This window comes from Meles meles, chromosome 13, assembly GCF_922984935.1.
Source record: "Meles meles chromosome 13, mMelMel3.1 paternal haplotype, whole genome shotgun sequence".
Lineage (NCBI taxonomy): Eukaryota > Metazoa > Chordata > Mammalia > Carnivora > Mustelidae > Meles > Meles meles.
In genome coordinates this window covers 17,199,575-17,215,561 of record NC_060078.1, presented here as the reverse complement: position 1 = coordinate 17,215,561, position 15,987 = coordinate 17,199,575, and positions in this window count along the sequence as shown.

Sequence of the window (15,987 nt, the reverse complement as noted above, 5' to 3'; positions counted from 1 at the left end):
CACATGTTTAATAAGGTGTTGATAAGACTGCAGTATCTTAGCTTATTCATATCTTAAGATCATATATCTTTCTCTTCCCTGGTCTTTCCATTCCTGTTTCTTTTTCTAAAACATGTCTGGACTTATAAGTAATATCATTCTCCAACGATCAGACTTTATACTAAGGTGTGACTGACTAATATTTTAGTTTGGATAAACATGATTTATTTCACACTCTAGACAAAACCATATAATATTAAGATGTATTTTCAAGAAAAGAATTATTTAATCATTTCCTGTATACTTGGTACCGCATGGGAGAATTAAGTCAATGCTGACATTGCTTTCTTTTTATGTTTTAATTTTTGAAAAATTTCTTTTGAGTTCGTTTTTATTTTTTGTTTATATTTTGACATCGCTTTCTAAGTAAAGCAAAACTGTATATATGAACAAACAAGACAAATCATTTTACCTTAATATACTTAAATTATTTAAAAGACTGTAGCTTGAATCTGAGAAGAACATTTATGAATTGGCTATATAATTCTTTCCTGGCATATTAATAATAGTCCAATTATTATGTGAACAGCAATACACTATAATTATTATTTCCATCAGTGTTTTTGTTTCTTTATTTGAAGTAAAACACTTCAAAAAGAACTGAATATTCATATGGAATATGAGTTGGAATTCATCTTTGAATTGGAATTGAAATCAAATTTGCCAAATATAACCTCTTAAAATTTGATAAATTGATAATAGTTAAATGATATGCTATATATCAGTGTCAAGATTTCTTACTTACAATGTCCCTCTAGTAAAAAAAAAAAAATTCTCTCTAGTGAAAATCTATTTCTGATTACCATGAAAAAACTAAGATAATATTATCCTTAATTGAAATTATTTATGGGTATTGTATTAATTGGGCATGTTTTTGTCTGCTAAGACTTAACAAGGATTTAATTTTGATTGAATTTTGAGCATCCAAGGCTCAAATTCTATTTAGTTTGATGTGATATTTTATATCTTTAGTATATATTGCAAGCCATGAAAAGAAAGAGTACATCCATTCTTTGCCAAACAATACTTATCAAGAATAGCAATAATGCATCCTTGATTCAGTGTTTGTTGATTGCACCATCTCAGCCCACTAGATTGTCACTCTTAACCTAGAGTTTTATAAAGAATGGCAATTTCCTGGTAATTTTAACCTAAAGAATGTAATCTAAAGAATCTACTTTTAAAGAAGTTTGACTAGCGGTAAAATTACCTGGTCTGCCACTCTGCTTAGCAGTAACGATCTGGGTAGTAGTAACTTTCAAGTATGACCTGATTGAGGGCAGAGAGCCAGGACACTGTGGTGCCAAGGTCACATTTCTCTGCTCAGGGACATGCTACCAGGGGAGACCATCTCAGCCTCTTAGTCTGAAGTGTATTTAATTATTGCTTCTTGCTTTTCAGAGAGCTTTTACATATACTATGATGTTCCATTCTTAACATAGCACAGTAGGAAGGAAAGACACATCTTCTTAAATTGTGGTTGAAAAGAAATTGAAGCTAGAGATTATGTGACTTGGTAAGATCAAATAAATGTTGGCATGAGAATGTAATTAACATAATTAAAAAAAATCCACACCTTTTTATTAATCCATACTAACCAGGATCCTCTGGTGTTAGATCTGTATAACATGGACTGTATATATTTGACATGGATGGGGGATTTATATGTGGGTAATTCCTTCCCTATCTTTATCTATGCTAAGGGATACATATTAGGCAGTTAGTATATGGCTGCTGAGTGAAAAACTAATCTTTGTCAGAGAATTATATTGTGAGTGAGAAATGCCATGCATTTCTAAGGATTCTTCCTTCTTTTTTTCTATTCAGCATCTCTTACTAATTTATTTGAACCCAATGGTAGGCTTATTTCTATACACCTCACCAACTTTCACCGTGTTTTACATGCTCAGACCATGAACCGTACTTCATGAATTTTTCTTTGTATGCTGTTGATTACAAGAGATGATAGGTAGGAGCTTTTGAATGAGTACGACTCCCTCATGATGCTGATAAACAAGCAGGGCACCAGCGCTTTCCTGTCAGTTGGCTATATGACATTTTCATTGTTTACAGATCCTAAGGATACATTGACATTATTTTTTTCTTTTAGGAGCATAGAAGACATAAAAGAATGTAGTAGCATTAGCCAGTTCAGTATATTTGTTTAGGAATTTATATACCCCATAAATACAGTAAAGCCAGAAGGATTTATATGGCACATAGGAAACACTGATCCGTTCTTCAAGATATTTAAAATGACATTAACCTTACACAACTTTTGCAACAACTGTTAGTGCTTGTAAATATTCCTGGCCAAACAGATATAGTTTGTGAAGCAAATTAAAAGCACAAGAGATGTCATTTAACTTTTATTTATCTGGCTAAATTATTTTGCATAGTAGTTTCAAAATAAAACAAGCTTTTTCTAGGCATTGTATTAATTATAGATTATGAAACAGGACCATGAGATTTATTGGTATGAGATACTGTTTTCTTTATACTACTAACTAGAAACTTACTGTCTTATCTTTCCTACCGTATTGGGAAAGTCTTCTAAACAAAATGCTTTACAACTAAATTATTATTAGCAAATATTACCATGTTTGAAGAGCTCTTGTTAATACTATGAGGATGATGAAGTTACTGAATATTCTGAATGTTTTTCTTCTTATCATTAAGAATTAGCACTGTTCACCTTTTAGACTGTGAAAAGAAGCCCTGTAAATATTATAAGTAAATATGCTTTCTTGATAAGATATAGAAAGCTCTGGAAAGGGCTTGAAGACACTGGAGTCAAGTCTGGATTTTGAAATTTTCTAAGTAGCAGATTGGCTAAACCACTTCACTACTTCATCCAAGTTTTCTCTAAACAAAGCCCAAGTGTTGGACTAGAGTGATTTTTAAGGTTCTAACTGGATGTGGCATGGCTCTCTTTGTGCTGGATACCCTTGAATATTTGAAAATATCAGGGTATTATTGCCCATTACATGTTTAAGAGGTGCCATCTGTTTGTGCATATTTTATAAGCAGGTTTTTTTTTTTAAGATTTTATTTATTTATTTGACAGAGAGAGAGATCACAGGTGGCAGAGAGGCAGGCAGAGAGAGAGGAGGAAGCAGGCTCCCCGCTGTGCAGAGAGCCCGATGAGGGGCTCGATCCCAGGAGCCTGAGATCATGACCTGAGCCGAAGGCAGCGGCTTAATCCACTGAGCCACCCAGGCGCCCCTATAAGCAGTTATAAAAAGGACACCTGTTTGAGGCACCTGGGTGGCTCAGTGGGTTAAGCCGCTGCCTTCGGCTCAGGTCAAGATCTCAGGGTCCTGGGATCGAGCCCCGCATCGGGCTCTCTGCACAGCTGGGAGCCTGCTTCCCTTCCTCTCTCTCTCTGCCTGCCTCTCTGCCTACTTGTGATCTCTGTCTGTCAAATAAATAAATAAAATCTTTAAAAAAAATAAAAAGCACACCTGTTTGAACAGCAGCAAGCTATATCAGAACAATCACAGACTTAGAATTGCACACACCTCATTTTGGATTCTGACCCTCTTAGCAGACAGGCAACATTTTAACCACTTAAAGCCTCAAGTTTTACTTCTTTAGCATAGTAGGGACAATTATTATCTGTCCAGGTTGTGAAGTATAAGTGAACTACTCTGTAGAGTACTTATCTGTGGTCTACTTCTTATTAATTCTGAATGATATGTTGTATTTAGATACATTGTTCTATCTAATGGAAATATATTTTAATACTAATACAGTTTTCAGAAATAATTAGCATAATATTTAATAGAGATGGTATGCCCACTAAATTCTATTAAGTCTCTTGCTATTTCAGGGTATTTTAACTCATACTTGTTTATATAATGTACACATTTTCTTAATGCTGTTGGCACTATAATGCAGGGATGGCATTTCTAGGGAAATATACACTAGATATATCCAGCGTTAATAAAATTGAGAAATTACTATGCTTTTGTTGTTGGCGATGATCTTTGAGTTAGGAATTTTGAATTTTAGGTATCATTAAGTTTGATGCTGGCGATTCTCAAATAATCTTTTATGTAAACTGAAAAAAATTAAATATTATTGATTGTGAAATAAAAGTAAGCCTGTAATATTACTTTTACTAAACAAATTTCCTTATGTATTTGTACTTTTTTCTGAATACAATAATATGCAATTTGCACTAAGTACAGAAAAATAAGTTTATTACTGATTTAAAATAACATTAGGAAGATAGTAATTCATAACAAAGAATGTTTGAGTTGTCTCCAAAAATACTATTTTTAAATAAATTGAATTTAAAATTAAACATAATTCAAAAATTTTTTTAAAAATGAGGGACTCCTGGCTGGCTCAATTGGTAGAACATGCGACTCTTGATCTCAAGGTTGTAAGTTCAAGCCCAATGTAGGGTACAGAGTTTGCTTAAATAAAATCTTAAAAAAAAAAAAAAAAAACTTGAATATGGATTGTATAACACAGTACATTTTTTATGATTTGATCCATCACTGTATGAATTAATTCTTTATACTCTCACTATCAAATCTTTGCCCTAAGTGACCCCTTTTCATTGAGGAGAATGTTTCTTATTGTTGGTTGACTACAAGAGAAAAAGCATAGCTACAGTGTTTAGTTATTTACCCTAAGTTTAACTTTTCTTTTTGATCTTGATTAACCTCTCAACTGTATTTTAAATTACCCTCAAATAAAGGAAGACCAAAATAAGAGGAAGGAAAAGAGAGGGAGGGCACTGTATCTGTCTTGGGAGTAAGAGCCTTGATAATGAGGTAATAAATCTATTTCTGATGAAAGCACTAACATCCTGCACTCCAACACACACACACATGCCTCTCCCTTTAATGGGTGAGGAAACTGAGAAGTTAGGGTGGGGAAAAAATAAAGAAAAAGATGCTAAAAATAACTAATCTGGGTTGTGGCAAACCAGAATTCAAACTCCAGAGCCCATACTCCTAACTCACTTACTCAAGAAAAACAAAGCCCAGACAAGCACTTGGGTTTTTAAACTTCTGATTCTGCTACCACACATTTAATTTTGTCAATTGCATTGACCTTTGTAATCTCTGCTTAAAAGTACAATAAAACTGAATACTAAGCAAAAGTACTTGGAGGGAAGCAACTGGCTGATTTCTGTTTCTATCTAAGAAGACTGTATGGAGCCAATTTGAAGAATTTCCAAAAAAGCACAGCCATTAAAATGAGTAAGTGGAGTTCTGGATTGTACAAAAGGAACTGGAAATGCTAATATAGTATTTTAAATATAAATTATCTTCCTGTAATCAGGCCAAAGAATAGAGTTTTGGATTCTACTTATACTTTCCTTAGGGTGAATTTTATCATCATTTAGAATCCAGGAAGCAGTTTATTTAAAAGCAACTGCTTTATAATATATTTCTTTTTAACTCTGACCATAGCAGTTTCTATAAATTATCATCATTATGAACTATGTGTTTATATTATCACAAAAATATTACTTTTAAGTTAAATGTCTTAAATAGAAAGATACGGAAGTAGATCCTGAAGCAGCTTTACATATGGCAGAAGGAGTCAGGCCTAGAATTGGAAGGTTGCTCTTATTGGCGCAGCAAACTGGTCCTTTCTTCCTGGAGTGCTATCAGGTATGTTACGTCAACTTTGTGATTTCAGCCCAGGTATCTGTCTAAGACAGCAGCATTTGCTGAGCCCTTTTCACCTTCTGGGAAATAATGGGTATAGAATAGTTCTTTTAAGGTTCAGTTGTTCACAAGAAACAAAAGGAGTTATCACAACACAGAGGGAGAGAGTTAGAAGGAATAATAGGCAGGCAAAGTCATGTCTAGGGGTCTGGGTACGATGCGTCTTATCCATCTAACCAGAAATGCGGACATTAAAAGGAACGAGGAGAGCACTTTTAGATCCAAGTGCTCCATCTAATGAATGCTTTCCAATCCTGTTCTCATAACCTGCAAACACAGAAGATAATGTTTTTAGGACACACTCTGGAGGATGCTTTTGCCTTTTATGTCAGAGGTTTTGGGTACAACCTAAGGCCTTCTCCAGCCCTGTTTGGAATCTTTGGAATGGTATCAGGGTCCATCTGGAACTCATTCTTAATACAGATTAGACTCAAGGAAACAAATCCTGCAAGGTGTTCTGTTTTGTCTTTGTTACATTTTTTGTTTAAATCATGTTTGCCTTTAAACTAAGGACCTAAAATACCCTGGATATACATTGACTCTGGACTGTGATCCCTATAAGCCTTATTAAAAAAATTCTTTAAACCATTTGTTAAATACTATTTGGCACAGACTTTGCAAGATTTTGGGGAGATCAAGGTGAGAGGGAAGAGGAAGGACACTGCTCTTCTTAAAGACTCCATTCAGAGTCGGGAGGGTTGGTGGCCATTACCAAATTTCATTACCATAGAAAGAGTGGCTTATTCTGTTTTTTAAAAAATCAGATGAAGCTACTTTTTGCAAACCATCAAATTAACCCAGAGCAGTTTGTCTGGACTGAAGAACAGTAGATCAACTATTAAAAAAAAAAAAAAAAAAAAAATATATATATATATATATATATATATATATATATAACCACTGAGTGATTTTGTCTTAAAAAATGCTACAGAAAAGATTGTTCATGTAGTCTAGATTTAAAACAAACTCCTCATTCTTTGAGTGGTTGTGTTTGGAAAGTGTATGATCAGAATATTACCATATATCATGTCCTTTTCACTGAAAATGGATTCCTCTGTGGCATACTGAATTATTTGGAGATTTCTGGAAATGCTTGTCAAGGGTGGCACAATGAACCAAAATCTTCTATTTAATTCTAAAATCTGTGATTATACTTCATTGCCTGGAACATTTCCCTTGATTTAAGGCTAAGAATCCCCAGGAACAAAAGTTTAAATAAAGAAGTTTAATGGCTTCTTACAGAAAACAATATAGATGGATTACTTAGTTAACTGACTCATTCTGTAAGTCTTGGGCTGCCTAAAATGTCATTGACATTTGACAGAACTTTGTGTAGTGAAGTGTGTAGAATCAGTTAGTAGAGCAGGCTTGAGACCACTATCCTTAGGAAGACGTGCTTGCAAGGTTGAACCCTGGCCAGCATTTTGGAACTTGGATTTCTTGAAAATTTCCATCATTACTATCTGATAAGCTTAGCTCATGGTACATAAATTGTTTGTACAAACAATGTGGTTTTGGCTAAACACTTGTTTATTTCTCAGATTCTGGAGTTTTCATACATGCCATGCTAGGTAGTGAACATTAAGTGTCTAATGAGCTTTTTTGTTAGACAGAAATTTCCACATGGAGTTATAGCTCATTGGTGGAGGAATTACCTATATCTGCATGACTCCAAAGGGAAAGGACTCTTGGAAGCTTGTATCTGGTTTCCTCTGAACTTGGTTCTATTTTCCTTGCTGATTTTGCTTTGCATCCTTTCACTGAAATATATGTACCGTGCTGTGATATATCCAATATCCTGAATTCTATGAGTCCTCCGAGTGAATCATTGGACCAGAGTGTGATCTTGGGACTCATGACACAGGAAGTACACACACACACACACACACAAGTTTTGATATCTAAGATTATAACTTTATTTGTACATGAGACATAGAAGCAAAAGGTTTTAGATTAGTTATTCTTAACCAACAGTGATTTTATCTAAAAAGGGAACATTTGATAATGTCTGGAGAGATGTTTGGTTGTCAGAGCTGGGAGAGGGGAGTCATCCAGTGGGTAGAGAGAGGGTAGGGATTCAGTTGAACACCCTACAATGCCCAGGACATCCCCCACTACAGAGACTTAGCCATCCCCAAAGGTCAATAGTTCTGTGCCTAAGTAATGCCATGTAAGATTGCATGATAATAGTCAACCTAATATTAAAATAAAGAATGTTGAACATTAGTACTAAGGCAGAATGCACAAAATAATGTAATATGAACTAGAGTTGCTCCATTCCTGTAATTTCTTAGAATACCTCTGATACTCTTGGATGCTGGCCTATCTGGGTCCCTTTCAAGTAGTTTGTATGCCCACATAGTGCACAGTGTTTAATGAATAGATTGTTTGAAATACAGAGTCTTCTTTTCAAGAGGAACAATACCAGAATTCCTCTCTTGCAAGATATGCACAACTCCCCTTACATACCTTAAATGTACACTGTGTGAAAACTACACATATAGCCTATTGCTACTAGGAAATGCATTTGGAACACAGAATTTCAGGTGCCTGTTATCTGTGCTGTAATTCTGTCAGTGTTCCTGCCAGTTATATGCCTAGTATTAACAATAAATGGACCATATAAAGATTACATTGTTCCTTCTTTAAATTAATTCTTATATTCTAGAGAAATAATAATATAAACTATCATAGCAGGACTTTGGGTTCAATAAATAAAGGAGAGTCATTTAAACTTCAATAATACCCAGAAACAGGGCTATTCTCTGTATATTGGTATGGTGAGTTTAGGGGGATAAGAACATGAGCTAAGGCTTCAGGGACTTCCTGTTCAATAACATTTTGGTCTTCCTTGTTAAGCTAGACAGGTGGATGACAGGCAGATCTTAATAGGAGGGAATAGGAATGTGTTGGGCTAGCCATGGTTATTCTCAAATAACGGCTGCTATACAATATGTATGGACATTTTGGAAAAGAGTAAATCAGAAATCCTCTGGGCAATGAATTGTACCAAATTAACCTTGGGATCCATCCAGGACATGCAAGAACAATGTTATGTAAATGTGGGGTTTCCATGATAGTTCAGGGTGAATTAAGCATTTTAGAGTCAGAAAGATGTGGAGTCAAATTACAGTGATCCTGCTTAGGGACTGTATGGCTTTAGGGAGGTTATTTATCTTAACTGGATCTTCATAGTTCATCCTGTCTTCGTAACTCGTAAATTTGTGGTGTGATTTTGAGGGCCAGGCATGCAAACTAAATATGTTGCTCAAAGCAAGTGGTTAAGTCCATATTTAGCTATTGCTGTTCTTGTCATGACTGGTTCCTCCCAAATGATGGACCCAAATGAAGGGAAGTATTGTGTGCACTCTCCATTTGAGGGCCAGCTGGGATCATTTATGTTCCTAGACACATGGGAGGGAGGGTGAGCATGTATACAGTGACATTCAGTCAACAGAAGCTGACAAAGCAGGAAGGGAGGGGCGGTTGCCCCTTCACACTAGGAAGAAGGCTCTTTACCTAGAATAAGTGATGGCTTGAAACAGTCAAAAGTAGGATGAGATCCTCGGTTCCAGCCTCACTGTTCCCATTGGGTAAGCAGCTCAGTCCTCTCCGTGGCTAGATATTAAGGCTACCACAAAATATTCCCAGGTATAAGTATCTTTTCATGTGGTATAGGGTTCCTGGTTTATGCTTTGAGGTCAAAGTGCCGAAAGGCCACTTTAAAGCCAAAAACGTGAGAAGTTTGAAAAGTTGGCAGCTGGGGCATGCTTTGAAATGTGAAAAAGTCACAGTGACATAATCGTGAAAAGGTTAAAAGGGGAAGGTTGGTGAATTGGAGGTATTTATGTCACTGTCCAGAGGAGAGGATGCTCTGGCTACACTTCCATCAATTCTATTTCTATTACCTAAAATTCCTGCCCCACTGCTACAACTCCAAGAAGATGTTCCATAAAAGTATCTTCCTTTCTGTAATTTCTGGCTCACTCGACAATATTGTAACTAGTGATTAAACTTCCTAGATGTTTAGAAACTACTAAATAAATGTGTGGGTCGATATTTGGGCCCTTCACTGCAGGTTGATTTTACATTTTTCTTATGTGTACTAACCAGTTTTTAAATCGGTGAGTTCTGCTCATGTCCCCTCCATACTTTTCTAAACTATAATCAGTCTTATATTAACTGATAAAAACCAAGTTTCTCAACCTGTCTAGAGCATGAGGATCCCACAAAAGAGCAACCCAATAGGGAATCCAGCCAGAAATCCCCCTGCAGTCTGATTTCAAGTTCAGTGCCAGATTTAGTTTGTGGTAAAAGCAACGCATCCATCCATCTTCCATCAATAGACACATGCCTACCTAAACAGACAACTCCTTTGCCCTTAGACATTATATCCTCATTGATTCTTTTTGTTTATTTTGTGCAACATATCTGATTAGATCACTTTCTTTCCTTTTTACATTTCTTTCACTGTGCATATAAAGGACTGGTTTCCTATTTACCTTTCTTTGAATAGTGTTTCCTATGGTTACAGGCAATCAGCAAGCTAATTTCATCTGAGCTCCAATCACAAGCAATTTATAAAATCTTAGAAGAACACAGGTAGGTAGTAAGTAGTAATCAACTTAACTTTGATAGGACAATTTATTTTTTTATTGTCTGCCAGTCATCAGCCTGGTGAGTTGATTTGAATCGTGGAGGTATGATTGCTTTTGAAACTTCATTTTTCCCCTTCTCATGAAGTACTGATTAACAAAATAGGGGGGAAAGTCTGCATTCAAAAATTAACATAATTTCAATGTCATGAAGGAATTTTGACTTATAAAATTCAGTTAGTGGTGAAATTATTATTTTTTTTAGAAGAGGTGCTTTTGAAATTTGTTGGCAACATTACAGAGAAAACATGGGTAAACAAAGACAAAATGTTTCTCCTGAAGTGTATGGGTAGAACTGCCACAAATTTGTTACACAGAACTTTATTTATTGTAATAGAGTATTCGAATAATAATTACTCCTAGAGAAGGAGGTGCATTTGTGTGTGTTTCTTTAGAATATAAATTCTGACTTTGACTCTTTTTTTAAAAGATTTTATTTATTTATTTGGCAGAGAGAAAGAGATCACAAGGAGGCAGAGAGGCAGGCAGAGAGAGAGGGGGCAGCAGACTCCCTGCTGAGCAGAGAGCCTGATGCAGTGCTCGATCCCAGGACTTTGAGATCATGACCTGAGCCGAAGGCAGAGGCTTAACCCACTGAGCCACCCAGGTGTCCCTGACGTTGACTCTTTTAAGCCATTGTTGTAATTATCTCCCACACTACTCTGTTTTCTATATCCTTCTTAAATTCACAGTATATAAGTGTGCAATGGTCTAGTTTTCTAGACCATTGCATGAGGGCATTCTCAAATTCTTGAGCATTTAACAAATTCTAAGGAAAAGACAATTTATGATATTCAGATGCTATAGTCAAATGATACGTTGAACTTTGATAATTATGGTAGCCTCCTCTAGTTCCAACTTCTGCATTAGTTATACCTTTCTGTTTAACAAATGATTCCACCTCCTGGTCACTAAAGCAACAACCATTTATTAGCTCATGGTCTCTGTGGGTACGAAGACCAAGCAGGGCTTAGCTGGGCTCCTCCTGGACTGAAGAGTTCACAAAGCTAAGGTAAAGTCTCCGTGGGGCTCCCATCACCCTGAGGCTCCCTCAGGGAATGAGTGGGCGTCCTTCCCTCCTCCCTGCAGAGGTCAAGTCTGGTACTGTTTTTCCTGGGCTCCTGGATGGAGGACCTCAATCCCTTCCTTAATAGCTATTGGCCAGGGGCTTCCCTCACGGGCCCATGACACAGATCTTCTCCATAAAGCAGCTCACAACAGAGATAGCAAGAGGGCAAGATGCAGAGATCAAGAACAAAGTCGCAGTCTTCTGTTACCTCAGAAGTCATAACCTCAAGCATGATTTATCTCAAACCTACTCTCACCGGGAGTAGACAGACTAGGAATATCAGGGGGAAGGCATCCCTGAGAGTCCTTTCAGGAATCGCCCGCCACAGTGCATGCGTGCGTACATGCGTGCGTGCATGTGTGCATGTGTGTGTGTGTGCGTGTGTGTGTGGTTTTACAAAAACAAAGTTCCTTCTTTTAAAGCAATTTCATTTTCCATTTTCCTTTCTTTGATTTTCTTTATACATCAGATATTTTAGAAGCCAGCCCCTGAGGACAAAGAGACACTATAGCCTGCATCTGTCACCTCGAATATTTAGGATCACAGCACACCACGTGTGATAGGAAGGGTGTTACTGTTGTCTGTATATTATGTTGAAAACGATAAGTTCATCTCTTGCGCTCCTTTCTCTCTCAGGTGGTGGTGATTTACAGTGACTGGCTTAAAGCACACTTAGAACCAAATGAAGAACTGTAGCATAGGGTACGAGTATGCAGTTATCATAGAATGACTAAGGGGGCCTGTGTGCTGCTTCATCATCTACCAACTCCCTTTTGCCCTCTGGTGTCATCTTTATCTATTGGCATGCACCAAATGCGGCTTTCAAAATAGCAACTTTGGATAAAATACAAATTGGTAGCAGCACGTCACTAACAGTCTTCTAACAACATGCAGGGAAAGGGCTAATTTGCCAGACAAGCCCGAAATAAACTTCTAAGTTCCTTCAGAGTATTTATCACACTTACCCTCCTGTATCCGGCACTTATGTCTCGGATATTACTAGTCTAAAATCAGGTTTTCCCCAAACACCTGAGTAAAAAGCCTGACCCCAGTTTCACTTGATTATATGTAAGAATTAAATCATTTATGAGGTGTCTAGAAACTACCAGGGTCATATATCTGTTCCAACATCTTTCTGGGTTGTTACTTGCCACTTCTGTTTATCATCTGGTCCTAGGTCAGAACCTCTAACCCCTTTTCTTCAGAGCACTCATCCTGCAGGTGGAGCCCTCCGGTCCCTTTGTGCCCACATAGCATTTTGCAAAACATTTCATCCAAGTGGTGGACCCCTATCCATTTTTTCTGCAAATAGAGAATAGAGGCAAGCCTGTAATTCCTAACAAAAATTATGCTGTAGATTATAAGAGTGATGCAAATTTCAACACAAAGACATACAAAATTCAGCCTGCAATATGACTATTCTCAAAGGACATAAATCCTCACATCTCTAGAGATGTCCACTCTGGGGAATATGTCACCTGTGGAAGGGGTAGACCTTTTTTTTTTTTTTTTTTTTAACAATCTTGGGATCTTTTATTGTTTTTACACTTACCATGCCATGGATTCATAGGGAATGGGTTCCACAGCTCAGCTCCTTTCCGTGCCCTTCTCTGGGTGGAAGAGGCTGGCTCTTCAGTTGGATCCAAGTACCTTTCTCTTTGGCTTCCCTCTTTCTCTGACCATTTTCCTTCCTGCGCTTCAGGAAGCTCCCCTGGCTCTTTGAGCCCTGAGTGTGCTCCACATGCACATGAATTCTCTCAGCAAGAATCTCCCCTTCCCTCGTTTGTTCCCATGGTGCCAACAGCATGTTGGGCAACCTTGCCAACTCCTCTGGCTTTCCCAAGCTAACGTTTGTGGGGCTCTCCTTTTTGACCAGTGCCGATCCCCATGATGGCTATACTATGACCTTTCTTGTAGAAACACATGTATGTGACCAAAGGAACAGCTCCATGTTTTCTAAGAGGCCTAGACATGTAGCAGGTGCCTCTCCTCTCTCTCTTTGTGTTGCTTGTTTTGGTGAGTTCCTGGAAAATGGCGGTGCTGGCTGGAAAAAGACAGAAGAGTTAGACTTTGTAGCTAACCCAAGGCTGCTACCTGAGCCATTATGGCAGTGTCCTTGGGCGTTTCTCTCTCATCTAGAAAGGAGACTTTAAATACAAGTCTCTGAGGAAAGAATATGCATAGACTTTTACCCAGAATAAGGCCTCCCTCCACAGACCTAATAACCATACCCACGGTCTGCCATTTGTCATATGAAAATCTGCGGTGAAAATCTACAGTCTATAGAGTGGAAATCTACAGTCTCTGTAGAGAAACAACAACAACAACAAAAACTCAAAAACAACTTTCCGGGAACACGGGCAGATAACATTTCTCCATGTCCTTCAACATGACAGAGTCTTCACCATTCAATGATCAGTATATTAGAATATTTTCCAAGTGTGGCTTCTTCAGTCTTGAGTAGCACCCTCATCTCCTTTTTTTTTTTCTTTTAAGATTTTTATTTATTTGAGAGAGAGGATGAGGAAGAGGGAAAGAGAGAGCATGAGAAGGGAGAAGGTCAGAGGGAGAAGCAGACTCCCCACTCAGTAGGGAGTCAGATGTGGGACTCGCTTCTAGGACTCCAGGATCATGACCTGAGCTGAAGGTAGTCACTTAACCAACTGAGCCACCCAGGTGCTTCCCCTTCTCTTTTAAGTGGGGGCTTTTACTTGTTCATCATCTGAGAGGTAACAGGTAGGCATACACATCCTAACTGCCTTTATGTTCTCTGCTCACAGTTCTCTAGTCACCTTCTGAAAAATAACACACACACCCTCCAAGGATAAGCAAGATTAAACATGTATGGGAAAGTCTCCTGCACAGACACCTCCTCTCATGATCACACAGAGAAAGGCAGTAGTATGGGAACACGTAAGTTGTTGTCTGTAAAGGTGGGTTGACTTCATAAGATAAAATAATGAAATGGGACAGTTTTGAAATGTGTCCTCGATCCTGCAACATATGTGCAGATTGAGTTTGATGAAAGCCATGATGTAAGGGAAAGATTCACCTAGCATCATCCCCTCAACCAATCCAGCATTGGTAGTAGACAGAATGAGGAGCCCCCTAATTCAGGTCTTAATCCCAGAACCTGGAGTATGTATTGTATAATGTAAGTGAAAATTAAAGTTGTTTATTGCATGCCCTTGAGATGGAGAGATTATCCAAGATTAATGAGGTGGGCCCGGGGTGATCATAATCATCCTTCAAGATGGAAGAGAGAAAGCAGTGTCATGTCAGTCATGTCATGTCGGAGTGGTACACACTGAAAGAGACTCAGCTGACCATAGCTGGTTTTCAGGATCAAAGGGATCACACACCAAGAATGATGACCAGCCAGCAGAGCAGAGAAAAGCAAGGGATAGGTCTCCCCTTCTATCTTAGGAGGAGCACAGCCCTGACAGCATTGTGATTTTAGCCCAGTGAAACATGGGGTTCACCTTGTACCTTCAGAACTATAGGATAAGCCACCAGTTCTGTGGTCATTTTTTATAGCAACAATACAGAAAATATGCACCTTTCTTCATGTATCTTTGCCATCAGTGATCATACCTTCTCCAGTCTGTAAGGCACCCCTTCTCCTTTCCGTATGACCTCCTCTGTTAGTGGGGACATTAGTGATCTCATGACATTGTGAAGAATACTTGCAATGAATATTTTTTTTCTTTTTAGTAACCAATACAAGCAATATATAGTACTGTTTATCTCTTTCTCTTTCCCTTTCATCACGTTACATACAGCCAAATGTTACTTGCCTGCAATAGTGGCCTTCTGGCTCTGGATTGCTAGAGAAAGTGATTTGGGCATCTCATGTACTTTAGGAAGGTCGAACTTTTAGTCACTCTGATGGCCACAGTGGCAAAACCTAAATTAAAAGATGTTGACTCGTTACTCATTTTAGCCAAGTTACTAATTTTATAAGCATCATCATCATAAGTATCTTCTAGAAACTGTTTCTTCCCATGTCCTTACCCCACTATAATCCATTCCACCACAGTAGCCCAGGCAACCTTTTGAATGTGAAATCATGCTGTTCAAATTCCTCAGTGACTCTCTATCTCATTCTGAGGAAAAGCCAAACTCTTTCAGTGTCCTGAGGGTGGACATCAAATTCCTAGGACCCAAATCCTTTCTGTGTCTTAACTTCCTCTTAGCTCACTAGCACAGTGCCCAGAGTGGACTCTGTTTCATTTACTTGAGCTCAAGCCAGAGTTCTTCATTGTGTTCCGAGCACATGCCCCCCGACCCCATTCAGGACGCTGGCCCTGGCCTCTCTGGTGGGGACACTCCTCCTGCATGATCCTGGAGCCTGGACCCCTCACTGTGCTCTCCAGAAAGCCTGGCTCTCGCTACCCTGTTCAGCTTATTCACCCTCTGGCCTGCTTATCGTACACCTTCCCTCCAGTTCCGCTGTAACATCTTTTAACAGACTGCTCACTGGTATTTTGCTTTATGACTCCACACACTAGGATTTAAGCTCCAGGAGGGC